Here is a 20,943-nt window from a genome sequence, read left to right as displayed (position 1 = left end):
AATTTCATGCAAAAGTCTTCCTTGGTAGTCTGTGACGTATGTTATGAAAATGGGGCCAGTTGAGGACAAGATGTTATTCCTTATTTGAAATTTCCTGCCTTGTAAGAAAGTAAGGAAAACAAACAACGAAACTACCAACATCACAACTCTACCTCAGTACTTCCCCAACAGGGGCTCTAAAAGCAATTTACAATGATTTAAGCTCCACAACATCCTGTGATGAGGCAAGAGCTCATGTCTTACTGCCCAACAGAAAACTGTTGAATAAAGTTATTTATCCAGTGTTTCACTGAAAAAACATGGAATGAAACCTCATACATAATTTTTGAACCCAAATATATAATTTTCTTGACCTCTTATTCTCATCCAACATGCAGTCACTGGTCTTGCACCACTAGGGTCATGAACATTAAAATATATACATAAACTAAAATACACACATACATTGCTCTACACATGTATGTGCAGAGGAAGCTTAAACTTCCTGCTCATTCCCTCCAGAACATAAAACCTGCATGTGGATCAAACAGTAAATTTTCAGGGAAGATAAAGGACTTACTTCATCATTTCTGATTGATATTATACAACCCTTACAGCTTATTTAAAAGAAAGGGGAACAACCAACACCTACTAGTGAATGGTTTTGTTATCTATCACCTAGAAAATTCCTTCTACCAGTCATGAAAGACTGGGCCAAGCCCACAGGTGATTAAATCCAGGGAGTTAATAGCTGACAAGTATCTCTACAACACCTTCCTTTCATTTCAAGTTAAGGGTTCTTGCATTTGTCAATGCAAATGACTATGACATTAACACATTGATTCAACCAGGATTAAGAAAAAAACTGAGGAAGAGCTAAACATGAACAGAAGAAAGGCAGAAGGCATTTCAAACATCCATAGCAGTTTTCAGAACACAGGCCTTGGTTCAACTGGTCAGATCCTCAAAGAGCTCTCAATTCTGTTGTCAAGGAGGCAACCAAACAATTTGCTTTTCCCAGAGCAGGCAGGTTTGAAAGAAGCCATGGCAAAGATAAAGAGGACAAGCTTGTAAAAGTCATCAGATTCAAGGGTACAGACACACATTACCTACTGCTGCCAGCTAGAGGAGTCACTACTCTTCCTCACTCATTCCTTTCTAAGATATTCCAGCTGAACTGGTTGCAGTTGTCCCGGTTGAAGCTCTAAACATAGATCTTTATTAATAAACACAGGTAGGCAGAAATGTGGGTGGACAGCAATTACACAACCAGTGCCTTGTTTTACCTGAAACAAGGCAAGCAATCAGCCACACAAACAGTTCACCTGAAATAAAACTCCAAGCAGCAGATTTCAGGAAGAGGAAGCACTGGGAAGTGGGTAGAGCTCTGGGGACTGCAAACACTTATTTTCCATATGCCCTTTAGTGATCTGAGGCATCACAGCCATAGTAAGATTGGCATCTGCTAGTGAGAAACGGTATTACAGATGGAAATCACCAAGGCCAGCAGCGTTCTTTTCCAAGCACAGATAAACTACAGTTACCTGACAACTCCTACTAAAGGCATCTGGTAGATACAAAGTCAACTAAGGAAGTGGAGAGGGGAAGGTCTTGTAGCCACTGCAATGCCTTTATAATTTTGTAGACATGAATCATTTCAGACCCAGCACAATTCAATGAAAGCATTAAAGAAACAACCTAACAAAGAGGTACAAAGTGCTGCTTGCCACCCACACTCTCCAGGAGCAGCTTCTCTCCAGCCTGACTCAGCAGCAATAACTGTGCCCTGGTGGGGCTGACACTACAATAACAGCAGCACTGCAGCGACAGACAGTGGGACAGAGCAGGGCAGAGCCAGAGTCTGTCTGGAGACACTGCTCAGAAAACCTCTGAGAAAGCTCTCCACCTCCAGTACAGCCTTTACTACTTATCCCACACACCCTCTCCCCAGCAAACTTTTGTAAAATAAATACTCCCTCTGAAAAGAAAAAATAATCCAGAAACTGGGGGGGGTTGTAGTGTATTGTGAAAATACTACTGAAAATATTTACTGGATAAATTTACAAGGCAAGAACCCAGTAAGAGTCTGAACTCCCTCCCTGCCTCCTTCCTGTTACATTCAAGAGTTTGCATTACACTTGGCATTCTCCTAAACGTGTTTTTGTTTGTCTTCAAACTACCTGGCAGATTTCAAAAGCCCAAACCTCCTGTGTTGAAAATTCCAGGTGCAATAGCAAGGAAATGCTGGAATACACTGTAAGAGCAGCGTTAAGTGAATATAAATGCTACTGCCCAGCATAGGCAAGAGGAAGCTTCTATTGCAAGGAGTTACTGAAAGTGCAAAAGGTAAGTGTAAAATCCAGTTTTATAGAGAACTCCACAAGTGCTCACAAAACAGGTATTTTCGGTGCCCATTTGAAAACTGTCTCAGAAATTCTCTAATTTACAGTGGGATTTTTTCCCCTCCCTTTTAATTTCTCTGATTTGGAGGAAGTTTTCTTGTCACTCAGACACTGCCTCCATTTTAAAAATAGATGTCAGAGCTTCATGTTCATAACTGTTTACATAAGCAGTCTCTAATAAAGCTTCAGTTATTCTATTTACCTTCAAAGCAATTTATTTTGGAAGACTGCACTTAAACATCAAAAGATCTTTTAATAAAAACAGAAAGCCATCCAAGACCAGCAAAAACTAATGAATTTTTAAACAAAACTACCGATGTAGTTGTTTGTCTGCCTGTTTAATTCATGAGTTCATTTAAAACATATTACGTTTTAGGTTATCTTGTTCTATGCTGTGTACAAAACAATCTCTACACTATTGCAATGTTATTACAAAAGGCAATGGAGCACCTGGTTTGGTGGCACAGACATTTTATCATACCAGGAGTACACAATGACAAGGGAAGTTTTTCACCCTTCTGTGACCCTATCATAATTATTCTGTTAGAATTCTGTTTCACCATTCTCTCAAAGGTTTTGAGACAGAATTATTAAACTAGATCAGCTTCAAGAGTTCAGCTCCTCTACTCCAGGCCCCTGCTCAGTCACCCCTGTGGTCTCATTTCTGCACTGTAAGAAGCTGTATGGCCCCAGCAGGTTCAGAAAAAGAGGTCCATTTACAAACAGTGGGAACAGGAAAATGCTGCTGTGCTCACCACTGCAGTGGAACCAACCACTTGAAAAGAGTGCAGGCAGGCACTGAGGAGCTGCTATAGAAGATAATCCAGGTTTTCCTCTTTTCTCTCCCCCATCCCAGCTGAAGTCCAGTTGCTCCCATCCTGTCTAGAACTAAGAAAATCGTTAAAAGATGAGTGAAACAAGTGTCCTTGTGGCCAAGGAGGCTGGTGGGATCCTGGGGTGCATCAGGAAGAGCACTGCCAGCAGGTCAGGGAGGGGATCCTGCCCCTCTGTGGGCCCTGTGAGTGCTGGGAGCAGCTCTGGCTCCTCAGGACAAGAGACATGGAGCTCCTGGAGTGGGTCCAGTGGAGGCTACGGACATGCTGAAGGGATGGAGCATCTCTGGGAGCAGGAAAGGCTGAGGTAGCTGGGGCTGTTCAGCCTCGGGAAGAGACACTGAGAGGGGATCTCATCCAAGTGTGTCATTGTCTGCAGGGAGAGTGTCAGAGGATGGCCCAGGCTCTGCTGGGGGAGCCCAGCAGTGGCACAAAAGGCCATGGGCAGGAACTGATGCCCAGGAAGTTCCACCTGGACACGAGGAAGAACTTTGCTGTGCAGGGTTGAGACCAGAGGGGGTGTGGAGACTCCCTCAACAGAGATATTCCAGAGCTGTCTGGACACAACCCTGTTCCATGTGCTCTGGGATGACCCTGCCTGGGCAGGAAGGTGGGACCAGATGAGCCACTGTGGTCCCTTCCAACCTGACTTAGATATTTTGGGGTTCTGTGAAAACACCCAAACTGTAAACAAAGCAAATCACAGCCAGCACCTCCAAGTGTGATGCTCCACAGGAGATGCAGCACTGCAGCAAGAGCACAGGTCTCTATTAACACAGCAGATGACACTGCCTACCACAAGCTAATAACGTGGGTGAGCCATTTTAGCCCTGGGAGGACCCCAAGCACCCAGACTCACATTTGCATTCTACCCCCAGTGAAGAGATACTGAAACTTTACCCATGTGGCATTTGCAGAGCAGTTTCAAGTGTGGCAAGTCAGAACTGCTTCTCAGAAACTCCTCCCATGACAGCTCTAGATCTGACCTGCATTATCCATGCCAAGGACCTAAGCCTGTCAAAACCAAATTCCTTTCCTTCCCACATTAGCTTCTGACAGGCTCCAAAAGATGTTTCAGATCTGTTCAATGGTCAAGCAGTCCTGGAAACACAAGGGAAAGAGCAGGGGAAGCAGAGAAGGAAACTTCACGACAGCCTCTTTTAGCACCAGCACAGATCTGTCAAGTTTTTAGGTGCAGTTTCATAAGCAGCTTACTTGGGCACAACCAGGGCAACACAGATTTTTAAGCATTTCTTTATTAACTAAAGTATTGGCAGAATTTCAACCAGACATTTAAATGCTATTAAGCAATCCTAACATAAGGATGACTAGACCAACAGTTTGGAAGGATGAGAGTTAAGTGAAATGGAATAAGGAACATGAGCAATAACAACCTGTGGAATTGGTCATTTATACTCAATCCACCTCAAAATTATGCACGTTTCAAAAAACAACGCTTCCCAGCTAGATTTAACCAACAATTCATGGTGAAAGTCATGCAAATAGAGTCAAACCCATCCTTTCACTCACTGTGGTTAGAGCACCGAACAAAGTGCTGTCTGGAAAAGGAGAGAATGCTGCAGCAGCCCATAACTCTTGTTTCCCTACAGCTCCTAGAGCCCAGCTGCAAATAAGGAAGCAATCCTGGAAATGCTACAACAGTGGATACAAAAATAGCTTCCAGGACTCAACAAAGCCAGATATCCTCCTCTGCTGAGAGCTGTAGTAGCTTCGCTGGCAGCAACAGCAGGAATATTAAGATAAAGAACATAAGTTGCAGAGATTACTATTCTGCTTGTTTCCATGACACAACTGGGTTTTAATAACACAACCCAGCCTACACCACAGCTCTGGAGTCATCCAAGGTCAAGAGGCAGCTCGTTGCGGAAATGGCACCGAGCCTGGAGAGTTTCAGCTCCCTTGTTAACAGTTGCATAAATAAAAAATTAGCTACTCAACGTACTATTCAAGATTTTCTCCACGCCTCTAATGGGTCTGTTGTAAAAATCCAAGCACTATTCGGCACTGAAAAACCTGCTCCTCACTTGTAAGCGGTGTTAAATTACCATTCACACAGGGCTTAAAGTCTTTTAAGTATCAGCAGGAGAGGTCACACAACTGTTGCTGAAAAGCAGGTTAATTCAGGTACTTCTGACTCAGAATGTAATTGAGCCTCATTTGCTTTAAACGCTCCTGGCAGCCGGTGATTCAATTTGTAGCACTGCTAAAAAGAGCAGTTCCAGCGACCAGAAATAGCCCGGGGCAAGGTACTCCTTTTGAATGAGACTTTTCATGTAACCTTCAATTAGAAGCCAAAAAATCCCACCCTTGAATATTTTGCAGCTTTGGTGTTAAGTCTCACCTTCCAGATTTATAAAAATAGCATCTTTTCTTTACAGCTTTACAAGGTCATTAAAAACAGTACTCGTGGTTTCAGTGAGTGGAAACAAAAGGCTCCAGTCTCAGGGTTTCCATTAAACACCTACTCTTAACCAATAACAAACATCTCGAGCTTAACCACAAAAATGAAAGCTGCTGCCTTTGTTTGTTTTTAGAACAGGAAAAATTCAAGATATTCATTTATTAGACAAAAAAATATCAAGCCTCCAATATCCCACCGATCCTTCTATCGGTAATGGATGAGAGGTATATTTATTTTTGGCAGGAGCCTGAATTCAACTGGGAAAAACAGTATCCTACATCCTCATGAAAAGAGGTTTTGAATTATAACTCTGGTTATAAAAGTTTAAAGTTACATAACTTGAAAATCATCCAAGCAAGAGGGCAAAATACAATAATCCTGGAAGTTACCTATTAAAATCCAGTGCCAACTTAATGAGTTCTGCTGCTCAGGACTTGTAAAAACAGTTCTACTTCAGACAGGTAATTCTGTCTTTTAAAACAGAAGTTCTCTTATTTAGTGCTCACTTTGCATCAAACAGCCCATGAAGAACAATTTTATCATTCCCAGTCCTCAAAGATATCTTCATCTCTAAAAAGACATTAGGACTGTATTCCAGCAGTAGTAGCACCTGGAAAGCTGGAAAATCAGAAATCCACAGCAAACACAATCTCACAGACTGAGGCCAGAGCTCTGTTAACATGGAGCTCTCCCCACAGGCTGGACCAGCCTGCCTTTCCAAAAGCAAAGGGTGCACTTCTGCTAAGGGACCTCATCCACAGGAGATCAGACCTCGGTCACAGATACTGCACTGGATAAGTCTTATCTTAGGATATATACTTGGATAAGTCCAGTGTCATCAGATAAGACTGGAATATGCTCAGAAAGAAAGTAACAGCAGGTGCAAAGTCAAGCAGCTCTGTACTTCATCTGAGTGATTTAATTTCCATTAACAATCTCCTTCTTGAAGTGGGCACAGCCCAGCAGGAGCAGCCACTGCTCTGAGCCTCGACAGCCCTGACTGCAACATTCCCTGTTCCAGTTCCTGGGGGTACATCCCATCCACGTTTTACAGTTACTGCACACAGGGACTACACAGAAAAATACTTCCATTTTTCAACTTTCCTTCTTTTACAGCCTTTAGAACATAGAACCCAGCTGCCAATCTCACCATCACTGCTGCAGACCAAGCCAGGATAAATGGCAAGCCAGCCTTGTACAGCCAATATTTGCACAACTTGCTAATTTAAATTCCCTCTGACTTGAGCTGTATAAGCCCCTGGTAAAACAGCAGGTATCCAAAAATATGATAAAGCATAGGAAGGGAAAACTAGGCATGTAAACCATTACCACCCATGCAGTCAATATCAAATTCACACATTCCCGTATTTAGCCCCTCAGTTTTTCTGACAATAAGCTAAAGCTGAATGACAAACAATTCAAAAAAAGAAAATTCTCAAAATCTGTAAGCCAAAGGCAGCCATAATAGCACTCCTGAAGCCCTCAAAATGGCACAGGGACTTATTTTCTTTAACATACAAAGCCTAACAAGAACAAAGTATTTAAATGTACTTATTAGCATATTGCAGTCTCTGGATTTCCACGGGCTTACTGTCAATTTTCATTCTGTAATGACAACTCACATAGCAGCTTGTCACATTAACGAGACTGACTAGTCCCACTTCTCAAAAGCTACAGCAAGTGCTGAAATTACATTAATGAATTATCAGATGTGCCTGAAGGAGAGGATTGCTGTCACTCACTTCCCCTTCCTGCAGGCTCCTGAGCACTGTCATGTGAGCTGGCAAATGAACTGAGGGTTTTCTTTTCCTCCCTCTCCTGGGGCAGGGGGGAGAACAAGGAACATTTTCATGCATCAGGTGAATACAAGTATTACTCACAGGAAGGCACAGTGGAATGTCAGTTTTTTTCCCCTTTAGGTTTTACCTAAAATATGCCCGTGACTGTTTGAACACCTCGTGAGTAATTGTTCACTCCACACCCCTTCTCCTCCCACTCCTCATCGACCACCACCCCATCACATCCCCCAGTCCTGACCCCACAGAGTGCCGGGGAAGCCTTTCTGTGTCCTGAAATCACCCACATCGTGCCCAAGCTGCAGCTGGGCAGAGCTCAAGTTGTTCTATTCTGAACTGGTTTAGTGAAGCTGAAAACCCACATAAAAATGGCTGTGAGCACGTAATTCCTCCTCAGAAACACACCCAGAGGCATCCCCACCCAGTCCTTGTGTGCTGCTTTGTTAGAAACAGTCGACTGAGAAGTTCCACTGAGAAAGGAGTGGCCAGAAAAGCTGATTACAGATCTCACTGCTTGCTGAAGCCACGTAAATCACACAAAAACAGGAGGGAGCTATTTCATTCCTATGAACTACAGTGCAGAGACCTCGACACTGAAGGCAGAACACCTCAACTGCTTCATTTCTACACCTGGCACAGCAATAAATGTTAAAAAACAAAAAGCCTGAGAGCAACTTGCCAGTGTTGATAACACTTATTAGTCCTATTTTTATTCCTTCCTACAGGAATTAGACAAAACATCACACATTAAGGAGAGATGAAAATTTTGCCAAGTTTCTCCCCACCAGTAAGAGAAGGTAAGTCTTAACTCTGATAGTAATTAGCGAAAATGGATAAATTTAGTACAAGTTTAATTTATTTTGATTTGCAACCAGCTGGGCTGTGCCTTTTTGCTCTCTGGCTAAACGTTTAGGAAAGCTTTGTCCACAGCCTTGCACTGCATTATTTTAAGAATAAAAGCACTCCAGCAGCCCCTTTGTGCCTGCAGGCAGAGCCAGCAGTGATGCTCAGTGTCCCAAGGCACCCTGGCACCACTCACAACTCGGTTATTCCAGACACCTCCAGTCACAGCCTGCTATCAACAGGCAGCCTCTTACAAAAAAAGCAGACGTGGGATGTTTCAAAGCGTTTCTAAACACAGTCAACCCTCACTCTGAGCACCTTTTCTGTGCACTAAATCCCAATTATCCATGCAAAACAAGTTATTTGTCTCCCTGAAGCTTCTTAATACAAATACATCCTTAAAATGGAGTAGATGGTTCAGAAGAGAAAACCAGAGGGAATCATGAAGTAAAGACATCTTCAACTCAGGAAAGGGCTCTCTATGAAGTACAAGACAGCAGATAACCAGCACAGAAGTATCTTCAGATGGCAGCCACAACATGATGTAATACAGAACACAAATACAAGAGACTAACAATGCACACATGGATTAGCCATAAGACAACCCTGATGGCTCACATCTCTTCTGCACGACCCAACAACAGCTGGCAACAAAACACTCTTTAAATAAAGTCTGGTCTACCCAAACCAACCAAAGTTTAATTCTCATTTTTCCGAGTTTTTTCCCCTACTTGTAAGAATCACTCACGAAAAAGTTACAATGTCCACACTTCCATCCTTAGGGCCTGGTTAAAACAAGGAAGACTAAAATTAAAACTCACCACTTTAACTGAAGTGTCTTGCAGCACTAAGACCTCTCTTTTAATTAATTCCACAGGAGGCCTTTTCACGCACTGAAACAGGAGAGTGACTCATAAACAGGAAGGACAGCCCGAGTCGCAGCCTCTGGTTTAACTAACCCAGTGTGTTTCAGGAGGCCACTGGAGCTTATTTTTATCTCGCTCCTTTCCAATTTACAGCACCAGCCAAAGTGGCCACAGGGGAGGGTGCCACGAACAATGCTCCCTGACCTCTCACCACTTGCAGAGGAAGCAGTGACGTTTTGATAGTCCCCAGTAAGGTCCAAGAGTCCCACGGTCGCTCCACGGCCCAAACAACCCATCCTGCAAGCCTGAATTAGAAAGCAATGACATTAAGAGGCAATAAAGCCATCTCTGTTACCTGCATTAGCTGGCTGGATTGAACAGTGGCTCACATCAGAACAAAGGTAAATTAAAAAACAATCAGAAGAAAAATAGGGAATACCAGATAACGAAAGATCCTTAAAGAGAACGGGAGAGGTGGAGACACCCACGGACCCAGGAAAAAACATCCTATAAGGATGCATTTTAGCAAGCAAAGATACAAAGATTCCTGACAGAAAAGTCATTTTAAGTCTGGAAAGATACATGGCAGAGTGGTGGTTTCTTTGTACTTGCATTAGTAATTTGTGAGACACTTTGCCCTGTTCTGATCTATTTTTGAACTAAAATCCACATTCCTTTACAAAGCAAGTAGGACCAAGAATTACTGTCCTTTAGAGCTGCTAAATAAGAGCTGGTCATTTTCCAGCTTTCAAAAATGTCTGGACTTTAATGGCTATCCACACAGTAATTAGTAACAATGCAGGTGACCCATGACAATTTCAGAATGACAGTAAACAACTAATCATCAAGATCTTTAAATCTGGTTAATTGGTTGTGTTGTTTCCATTAGGGTACTCTGTCCTTTGGTGTGAAGCCCCTCTGATGTGTCTAAAACCCACTGCCCAAATGCCTTGTAAAACAGACTTCACTGCTCTAGGAGAGCTGAAGAAATACTTCACACCATACCTAACTGAAGATGTTTCATTCATAGAGCTGGAGGCTCAGACTTGCTCCACAATTCCTGCTCTTTTTTTCCATCCCTCCTACGCGAAGCAGGACAATACCTTGCTGTTTCCTATCACCTCAAACCACTGCAAGCACTTCACTGTGGCACAAAATACAGGCTTCGTTTTTGTGAAGTCAAAGAGGAATTTTAAGTTGTGAAACATCCCAAACAGAGGTGAGTGACTGCTCCACTGGACTCACAAGCATGAGCAGATTTTTCAACATTTCTTACAACGTTCCCTTGTAAAGGCAGGAGAACATTTTCTGCTGAGCCTCCCAGAGAACAGAAAGGTGAGATTTAATTATCATCAGTCCTGCATAACTGCCACAGTTATTAATGGTCATAACGTTTATGCAGCATGTCACAATTTAGGAACGCCATGTAAGCGAATCAAACTCACTTTCTACTACTGCTTTCAAATTTAGTGTCCATTAATTTCAAGGTCTCTCCTTCAGTTCTTGCATCTCGGCACAGAAAAAAACCAAACCTCTAAACCCCAAAGGACAAAACACTTTAGTCTTGCTGTAGGGTGAGTACCAGATCCATCAGATACAGACATGGGATAAGGAAGTCTTACCACTTTCATTGTTTGTACAGTTCTAACATCAAACAGTACCTGAAGGACTTCCATTCTAAAGAGGTAACAAAAGGAATGGAGGTGGGGAGAGAACAAGCTGAAAGAATGTGACTTACAGGAAAGGTAAGTCAACAATAAGAGTTTTATTTCAGTCACTTTTGAAGGGCATTTATATTACAGTCATTGTAGTAAGACATGGAGGAGTTACTGATTCAAGCACAATTGCTACAAGAAGTGAAGAGTGCTAAGTCAGTATGAATAATGTTTACTCTAAAAATAAAGCACAGAGAAAGTTAAATGCTGCTGAACACTGGGAGTGTTCCACAGAAGCTGGTTTATTAATAAGTAGGTAATTAAAACCATCCCCCTTGGCATGAATTTCAATTGATACATTTTGCAATACCTTCCCTGAACCTCAATCCTTTGCCACGGGATAGTTGAGTTGGGGTTCAATATTGCCTGCCACAGTTTATCAAAAATAATTAGCTGCAGGTCCCTGAAGATCTCCAGTGCACAACAAAGAGACAAGATTCTCCTCTGAAAACAGTAGGGAAGTTAAAAGTTGTAATTGAAAACCCTTCCATTTCCCCCGTTTGAACTGAAGGGATTGCTCGAAATGAGTTCAGGAGGAAGTGCTGAGAACACATTTAGAATCAGGTCACAAGCACTCCTGCTCCATCAGCTGATCAACCAGCATTTTATTATCCACAACAGGTTTAAAACCAACCATACCTCAACCTTCAGAGCTTATCCTCACAGGGTCTGATCACCACAGAAGCATCCTGCAAAATAATGACATCTGGAATGCCCGGCTTTTAATTTCAGATTAACAGCCTGCTTTTAAAGAGTAGTTAATCAGATAGTTTTAAAAACAGCTATTTAACTGGGATAGTAGAGGGGTGAGACCAGCCTGACTCTCCTTGTTAAAACAAGGAATAAACTGAAAGAAATCAGGAACCACCTGCAAGATCTAGATTTTGCCAGCCTAGCACGTTGGAGTCACTCAGCCACACCACAGGCTTTGTTTCTTCAGTTGTCCTGTAGCTGAAGCACAGTCCTGTCTCAGATTAACACAACACGTATCCCACAAGTGGCAAATATTTGTGCAACTGAGAAATAACACTTTAAAAAAGTGGATTTGCAAGAAATCAGTAGCCAGAGGGGCCTATAGAGCAAGAACAACGTGTCCTTATGGTGCTTTCAGTGACTTTATGGCTGCCAATAAACCCTCCATCTTCTGTGACACTGAACTCCAGGCTCACCACAGCATTCCCTGACACAAATACTCTCTTCTGTGTTCTTTGTATCAAATTACACGGCAACTCTGTCACAAACTACGTGAGGCAAATGAAAGACCTGTTCCTTCAGCCAGGCTTCCCCTACTTTTCAGTTAAACTGCATATCCTCCATTTCCTACGTAGCAGGAGAGGAGAAATTGAACCCTTTTGTGCCTTGCCTCCCCTCTCCTCATCATCCTTTCTCATATGAAGATCTTTCTCCATGTTCCTAACAATTCTTCATGTTAACAATGCAGCTAACACTGTGTGTGCCCCTACCTGTTCTGCACAATCAAGTCATAAAGAGAGATTTTATTCTACATGTGGTTCTTAGGTTACCTGAGATACTTTATTTTCTGGGGTAAAAAAACACACAACCCAGCATTCAGGGTACAAGGTTTCATGTGAAAGTCTGCATAGGATGTCCAGGTCCTTGTGTGTGTATCCTCTGATATATATAATAAGCCATCTCTACCTGCTGAAATTTTCCTTAGACCACATGCAGCTGCATTGGAAAGAAATCTCAGTGGGAGGTGGGGGACACCCATTACACTTGCAGGGAATACACCCCCTCTAGACATTCCAGCACAGAGCAGGGCACAGCTGGTGCTGCCTCTGACCACACATTTTTACAGCAAATAATTCAGAAATCTTGCTATTTCTATCACAAAAGTCCCACCCTCCTCCAGCTGATAGCAGCACAACCTGTTGCTACCACTCAGTAACAGGAAAGCTATTTCCTCAAGCCCTCTAACCAGAAACCATTTTTATATCAGAAAAATCTATTTACAATAAGCCAACGAGACTTTCACACTTTCTCTCCCGTTAACGCATTTCCACAGCTAAGAAACCTCATCAGAAATCAGCTGGTCCTTGGAAATCCAATACCAGCTCAACTTTTACCGTGAACCCAGAAAACGAAAGCGATGCAAACGATAACCATCGACAGACGCTTCTTGAGAACAACAAGCGGTCACCCCCAGTGACGGGAACTGCACCTAACTGGGTGCTCACCCAGGAGTCGCTGTGCCCGAAGGAAAGCAGCACAACGTAAGTAAACATTTGTGGTTTTCCTTCTCACTTATCACAGCCCCTCGGCTCCGGGCTGCGTTCCTGTAACAGAGCCTACATGGAATCTTGAAGGTCACACTGCAATTTCAGCTGGTGCAGCATGTTTATACAATGATCTTTCACAACAGGGCCATCTTATATCTTTATTTCTGTGTGAGAATGGTTTCACGCTCGTTACCAAGTGCAGTTCAGGGCATTAACTTCGAAATGCAAATTCCCCTATGGCTGATCTCTCATGCACTTTGAGACACGTTGGTTTTCCTGGCCTAACAGCCAGTAATACTCGGGATGCTCCAGCACACAACCACCTGATTTACTGGCTGTGGGAGGAACCACCACAAAACCACACAGATTTTCATCTGCAAAATGATTCAGTGGGGAAGAGAATTTTAAACAATGAGGAGGCTCTGCAAAAAAATTAAAAAGTTTTATAAAGGTCACCTACTTGAAAGACACCTTATAGTGGCTGCTGCACCACTATTTTGGGATGCTTGGGAAGTTTGGGAGAATAAATGCAGGTTAAGTTCTTTCCTTCTAGTCCAGCTTTACACTTCATACTGTTTGAAAGCTACAATTACACAAGATCTTTCAAACAGATTAAACATTTTTTTTTCCCCTGGTATCCAGCATGTAAACTGTAACTCTTGGTGAGGAAATTAAAAAAAAAAAAAAAAAAATTATTTTTTGTTCCTATCATTACATATTCCAGCCTGGAAAAGGTCAATTCCCTCAGTACCATCAAACACCCTTTTATAGCACTGGTTAGTTATGAGATACAGAACCTACTTTAATGGGATTTACTCTTTGCCATTATTATCACAGGTAACCACCATCAGCATCACCCACGACCTACAAACCACACGTGAAAAATTAAGTCACTGTTTTAACATACACATACTCATTAAATCTCAGCTTCTGTGATGCTTAATTCAAGAAGATTGATAATGGCTTCCACCCAGACTGCTGGTGAATCACTGGCATCGCAGCAGAAGTTTCCAAAAGCATCCTGTTCAGTTCTGTTCATCTGCTTTAACAGGAACACTTTTATATAACACACATGTCTCGAGATGCCCCTAAATTAAACCCTGCCTTATTAATGTCTGCAATTTCCGGATTCATACATTCATCTGTTCACTGGAACACCAGGTTTTTAAATCATCAGCATACAACCACCTCATCGTAAATGTCTAAAATATTTTGCTTTGAACTAAGCTAGTCTGGATACAGAGCTGACAAAAAAACCCCCACGAAAACAAACAACAAACCACCAGAAACCACACAAGTAACTTCCCACTCATCTCCACTAAGGCTCCTGCTGCTCACAAGTGATTGACAAGCTCACCACTCGAGCCTCTGCTTGTCAAAACAGACTGTACTGATGGTACCTGCGTTTCTAAATTTCCCTCCCAGCAGCCTGTCAAGCTGTCTGCTTTGACAGGCCCTTTGCTGGGACGGGAAGGCAAAGCCATAAGCTACGGCTGGGAAAAGAAAAGGTGCCCGATAACGTCTGCTTCTATTTACGTTAGTGGAAACCATAATTTCGTATCAGCGTCGTGTATTGATGCACTGAAGAAAGCCACGGTGCTCCTGGGGAAGCTTAGAAACTGTCAGTAAGGTACACACTGCTCCTGGAACGTGGGTTACTTATACAGCTATGGAGTCTCTTATTAGCTCCGCTGACTTCAAACGCAGCAATACGGACATTTATAGCTGATAAAATTAATGCCCTCCACGTCCTTATAAGCCTGAAAGGGGTAAAAAAAGGTACGTTTAGGAGCCCATTAAGTTCTGCTTCATAGTACTGCTGTGTTATCTAACACCTCTGTGGCCATACGATGTGAATAAAATATGAATGTTGAAGTTAACAACTGCATTTCTCTTCCAGCAGAGTCATTAGACAACAGCACTGCTAAACCAGTTACAATGATTAAAGCAGCTCAGCCACAGCCCAGGTTACTTTGAACTTTTTAATAATTTCTGTGAATTTTTCAATCTTTTTGACCCCCTTCAGCCATTTTCAATATGGCAAAATCACCCAGAAAACAGCAGCTACCACCAGAGGAACAGACAATTTGTCATTCACACTTGACTGAAATTAACAAAAATAATAAAGCTACTCTGAGGAAAAAGGCATGTGGAGGAAAATTAAACATTCCCAGTTCCTAGGGGCGAAAAAAACCCGCATCAGTTGCCTGTTCCAAACCAGCACAGGCCTCACAATGGCTTTTGAAGACAAAACCTGACACCAGGACATTGCCGACCACCAAAGCACATTAAAACGCAGCTACACCACCACCACCACTGCCGGCACGAAACCCTACCCACCCTCGCCCCGGAATCCAACGGCCACAACAACGCCAGGGTGGAAAAACTAGTGAAAGTCAGAGGAGTTCCTGTGCGGTTTCACCACGGTCTGTCCCCACGCAGAGGGAGCCGAGGCCACCTCGCTCTTCCCTCAGGCACCACAGACAAAAGAGCCACGACCAGGGGAGGGGGGGTTGTCCCGGGAACGGGGGGTATTAATTCCCGCATCGCTGTGGTTCAACACGACACGGGGACGAGTTTTCTTATCTTTCCAGGCACGCAGAGCCCCTGGAAAAACAACAGCAGTCGCAGGGCACACACAAAAGCCGCCTGTCCCTCGGCTGCCGCAGCCTGAGGCGATGCCGCCTCTCCCCACCCCCAGCCCGGACCCAGCCCGTCTCCGCCTTCCCTGCGCCGGGCACAGCGACCCGCCGTCCCTCCCGCCTGCCCGGGGCGCTCGGAAATCGAGCCCGGCAGGAGCCAGAGGCCCGGCGAGGCACGGAACCACGGAACTGTCAGGGTTGTGAGGCACCTCTGGAGATGAGCTCGCCCGACCGACCGCCCCTCCGCCTCCTTCCCCGGCAAGGCGGGCAGAGCCCTCCCGCCCCATTGTTCCTCGCACCCCGCGGCGGAGCCGGCGCACTCACCACGCGGGCCGGGCTCCCCGCAGCGCCCACCGGCCCCCTCAGCTCCGGCACACGGGGGCTGAAGCAGCGCCCTGCTGCTCCTCCGACAGTGCCCGCGGGCCCCGGGGCAGCGCCGCCATCGCCCGCCGCCGCCCCGCCGCCGCTCCAGCAGCGGCCATCTTGTGCGTCGGCTGCTCCCCTCACCGCCTCCCTCCTTCCCTCCGTCCCCGCATCGCCCTCCCCTTCCTGCGCCCGCCTCCCCCGGGCAGCCGGGGCGGGGCAGGGAGAAACAGCCGAGTCACGGGCTGCAGCGCCGTGAGGGCTGGGCTGGGCTGGGCAGGGCTGGGCAGGGCGGGGGAACTGTCACCCATGGCGGGGCGGGCGTCCCGTCGTCCGTGAGTGCTGGTGTGCCTTCCCGTCGCCCTCTCTCGCCGTTTCGCTCTGTCACCTCATCTTGTCATTGCTAGCGGGCTCAGACGGGCTTCGGGGTGGAGGTCGTGGCTCTTCACACGCCAAGTGCCGCCTGAGGAACGCTCTGTGTGTTGGGAGCCCCCCCAGGGCCCCCACCCGCCATTTTCTCTCCCTCAGGATGCTGCTCAGTTGGCGAACGCTGCGGTTCCCCTCATCTTCCCCACTGTGATTGCCTCAGAGCTTGGGGATGGGTAATTTTCTAACTTAAAGGGAAAATAACACAAAGTAAGCTGGTCCCGCTTAGGTGGCCGTGCGGGGCAAAGCCCTCGCTGCTCTGCCCACCAGCCCCAGGAGAAGGCGCAGAGCTGGGCTTGCTTTTTTGCTGCAGGACACACTTAAATCATTCTCAGCTTTAACTAACACCACAGGTAAGATGTTTGAGGACCCACCAAGCCTTCCTGTATCACAGTATCAGAACTAGTTGAAAGACTGAAGAAATTTCAAAACCTTATAAAATACCTTACAGGTATTCATAATGACTCATAGCATTTACTTAGCAGGCACCGACTGGTAGTTTTAAAATATTACGAGAGCTAGTTATTTGCCATCAGGTTATTTGAAGGTAGCCTCTTGATGCCCATTTACAAGAATGTGAATATGGTGTAAAATACTAAGGAATTTATCCACATGTATTTTCAAATTAAAGACCAAAAATGGTGTTCAGTGGCCACGTCTTAATTCCCAGGTATTTTGTCATGTCTGTGCCCAGATCTGTGGGATCAATCCTGGTGTGAGGCCCCTGTGTGGGATGCTGGGTGTGGAATCACTGCATTTCTATTTTCAGTTTGTAACACCACGAGGAGCACACAGTGCATTATCAGTTCAATATCCGAACTGCAGCGTTGCATGACCTCAAAATACGATTCAAACAGAGCAGTGTCAGGTCAGAAGTATCCAGGCCCGGAGCCAGAGACCCGAGGCAGCAACCTGCAAAAGGAAGCTGGGTCATGACATCCAGATAAATCATCCAAATAAATCACAGAGCTAAACTACACACAGGGAAAAACTGCACAGGGGGAGGTGACTCTACAGCTCATACTTCTGACTCTTGTACTGACCATAGACAGATTTTCATGTTAATTTTACAAGAAATGTGGTGGTAGTAACTAAAAGTGTTATTTCTATCCATTTTACTCTAGAAATCATCTCTATTATTTAGGTTTGTCCACCAAAACAAGCCTAGTGCTTATCAAGCTTAGATAACATATTATTAAGAACTGCTATTAATTTCTAAAAATTGGCTTTTCTTACCATACTCACCAGAAGGTAACATATTCACAAATACCACCTTTAACTTAGCAAGAGCCTTGCTGTGAGTTACAAAAGAAGTGTAAATTAGAAGTGTGCAAGGCCAGGTTGGTGTCCCTGCCCATGGCAGGTGGTTTGGAACCAGAGGAGCTTTAAGGTCCCTTCCAACCCAAACCATTGTATGATAAGTTGGGAAGTTTAACGTGGAAATGTCAATCTTAAGCATTACAACTGTTTTATTGTTGCTTCAAAAAGATTAACAGGAAGAGTTTAAAAATCCACCAAGAGAAATCTAAAACAAGCAACGTAAACGTCAGAATCCTTAGCACCATTTTCACAGAATTAAATAGCTGAATGAGCAATTTAATCAAGAATATTGTACTTAGCCAGATTTGGAAGTTGGAGATGATCACACATTAGCACATTATTATATTTTTATCATTATATTATCACTGGAATACTTTCTACAATGCCTCAATGAAACCTTCATACTACTTGTTCTTAATGGCTGTATAAATAATGTAAGAGTCTTTGTCCTGAAGCACCATCCTTCATATAACCAATTGGCAAACTGCAGTATAATTTTTAAAAAATTAAAAAATAAAATTCAAATCTGAACCATTATATTCCTATTTAATCGGTCCTCTCTCTTGGAAATGAACTATTAAGCAGTATCTTTGCACGTTATTCTAGATCAATTTAAGTACTCTCTTCACCCTAGTACCCTGATTTAAAACTCTACCTACCTGCCAGAGGGCAGGGTTAGATGGGATATTGGGAAGAAATTGCTCCCTGTGAGGGTGGGGAGGCCCTGGCCCAGGTTCCCAGAGAAGCTGTGGCTGCCCCTGGATCCCTGGAAGTGTCCAAGGCCAGGTTGGACGGGGCTTGGAGCAACCTGGGCTGGTGGAAGGTGTCCCTGCCCACGGCAAGGGGTGGAACAGGATGAGCTTTAAGGTCCCTTCCAACCCAAACCAGTCTGAGATTGTATACCACAGAAAATTCCCAACCCAGCAATTGCCATCTTGTGCAGACTCCTCTCCCAGATGTTCCACAGAAATGTGACCCTTGGTGGAGTTCTCAGTGTTCTGAGCAGAAGCAGAAGATGGCAGTAGGAGCTAAAATGGTTGGTGTTCTTTAAACCTTGGTTTAAAGTCACAGAAACTAGAAATGGTCAAGGCCTGAGGACATCCTGATACTTCCCGGTTTTTAGCAGGGGATTGTGTTCTGGTGTTCTGTTCAGTCTGGCTTTGAATAGTCCAGTCTGGAGACTTCTACCACTTTCTATACTCGGTTCCTGTGTATTGTTCCTGTATTGTGGAAAGGTTTTAGTTTTCAGGTAGTCTGTGTTTTCCCTCAGCATTTAATTCCCTCACCAGCATTAACATGCTAGCAGTAATCTGCACTATTACAACACAGGTTACCACAGCTCTTGAAATTTAAAGAAGTGGGATCTGAAATGGCCTATGGTTCTTATTATGTAACACTGCAAAGATGAGTACTTTAATTCTCAAACCCCATTTTATAACTCCATCAGAGTCATGCTTTTCTAATGCTTATTCTTTATTCTGTTTTCTAAAAGTTCAGAAATTTGTAGGTGAGCTTGTTCCCTCCTTGGGAGCTGATCCCACTGGGTATTTAGATGAGTTTTAATGTCTGCTTTCCTCAGTTACACAGCATTTCTTCCTGCATGACATGCTGCTTTAGCATTTAAACCACAAAACAGCATTTGCCTTAAAGTTACTCTTTTCAAATCTCATTTCAGCTTATCATTAAATCTGCTATCATTTATCTCCACATATTCACATTGTTCTGCCTTTTATGTCCTTAAAAACCCACAGGAGTTAGTTTGATTCTACCACATATAGTCTAAATTTTCAATTCCTTTTTTTCTTTTGTTTTTCCACCCCAGAGGGGATAATGTATAGGCACGGTTCTAGGATTTGATATTTGTGGCCACCCTAGTAATGTTCTTCAGATTATGCCTTAAAAATGACTCCTCATTTTAGCCTGTATGACTGAGAGAAATAGGTAAAATACCACGGTAACTGTCAAATGGTGTCATCTCACCATTCAATTTTTATACTGCTCTTTCATATAAAACTGATACAGAACTGTGCTACCAGAATAGCTGTCTTTATACAAAAAATACATATCTTTAGAATGTGATGGCAGTGTTTCACTTTGCTATTTTAGTTACCAACGTGAGCAGTAAAGCTGATAATAATGGAAAAATTCTCATTTTGAAACCTGCGAAATCAGAATGAAAGGCAAGAATGAAGTATTTTTCCAGGTGGCTGCAAGTATGTAAAAAATGTCCTTGTTAATTCACACAGCCAAGATTCTTGCATGTAAACCACAGCTAACAAAAAAGACAATCTTTAGCACTTGTATGTGCTTGACCATCTCCTTAACGAAACCTAAATTCCTGCACTTGACAAAAGCAGAAGACTGTATCTGTCCAACATAATCATTTAAAAAAATGCCAGTATTTATTAAAGAGTGTGCTGAACATCATCCAAACCCAGGGGATGCAGATGCAGCTATGAGAGCTCATTCTATGTGCTTATTTTAAAACAAGAGCATGGGAGCAAAGCAGAGCCTTCCACTGTGGAAGGACACGCTCAGTGTCTCCACCATAACAGGCAAGGTTTAGGTTGCCTTTGTGCAAGAGGAGCCTGAAGGATCTGCAGCAAAGTGAAGTGCATATGTGCAAAATCAGAGTTCCTCCATGACTGCCTCTCTCCCAGACATTCAATTTGCAAACCCGCCAAACATCAGAGTGAAAACTCCTTGCAGTTCTTTGATGCTGCACATAATAAATCTGCAGACTCTCAGTGCAGTTATTAATGTTTGTGTTTTCAGGCTGCTTGGAATGCAAAAGATCTATGTAAATATACCCTCTGGTTGCAGCTGGTGTGAAAAAAGAAGAAATCATAAGGGAGGTAATAAGAAACCTCGATGATTTCTCATTAGAAGTTTCACTTACTTAACTGTCCCATCTCCTCCTTCTCCCACCGGTGTTTAGGGATGCAGAATGCTGGCTCAGGGCTATGTGCCCCAGATCCTCATGGTGCTCCTTACTGCCTTTTTGCTTACATGTAATTCCTGCTTTGCTTCAATCCCAGAGCTTCCCCTGTTATTCAGTTCATCTCTCTCTGTGGGACAACAATTTTGCAGCAATAT

General features: G+C 43.8%; 1 protein-coding gene across 4 annotated transcripts in view; it reads right to left on the bottom strand.

Annotated features, from left to right (window-relative positions):
• RC3H1 (ring finger and CCCH-type domains 1) overlaps nucleotides 1–16,242 on the bottom strand; it is a 60,984-nt gene extending 44,742 nt beyond the window's left edge. For 3 of the 4 annotated variants that reach the window (XM_050307369.1, XM_050307376.1, XM_050307374.1), the window contains exon 1: nucleotides 16,063–16,242. The gene's annotated coding sequence lies outside the window, so the exon portion shown is untranslated. The remainder of the gene's footprint in view (nucleotides 1–16,062) is intronic. The other variant, XM_050307375.1, reaches the window with a different exon arrangement.
• Between the last annotated feature and the right edge of the window lie 4,701 nt (nucleotides 16,243–20,943).

The sequence above is a fragment of the Myiozetetes cayanensis genome, unplaced genomic scaffold (assembly GCF_022539395.1).
Source record: "Myiozetetes cayanensis isolate MyiCay16 unplaced genomic scaffold, myiCay2020 scf12, whole genome shotgun sequence".
Classification (NCBI taxonomy): Eukaryota; Metazoa; Chordata; class Aves; order Passeriformes; family Tyrannidae; genus Myiozetetes; species Myiozetetes cayanensis.
This window is presented reverse-complemented; position numbering and strand designations above follow the sequence as displayed.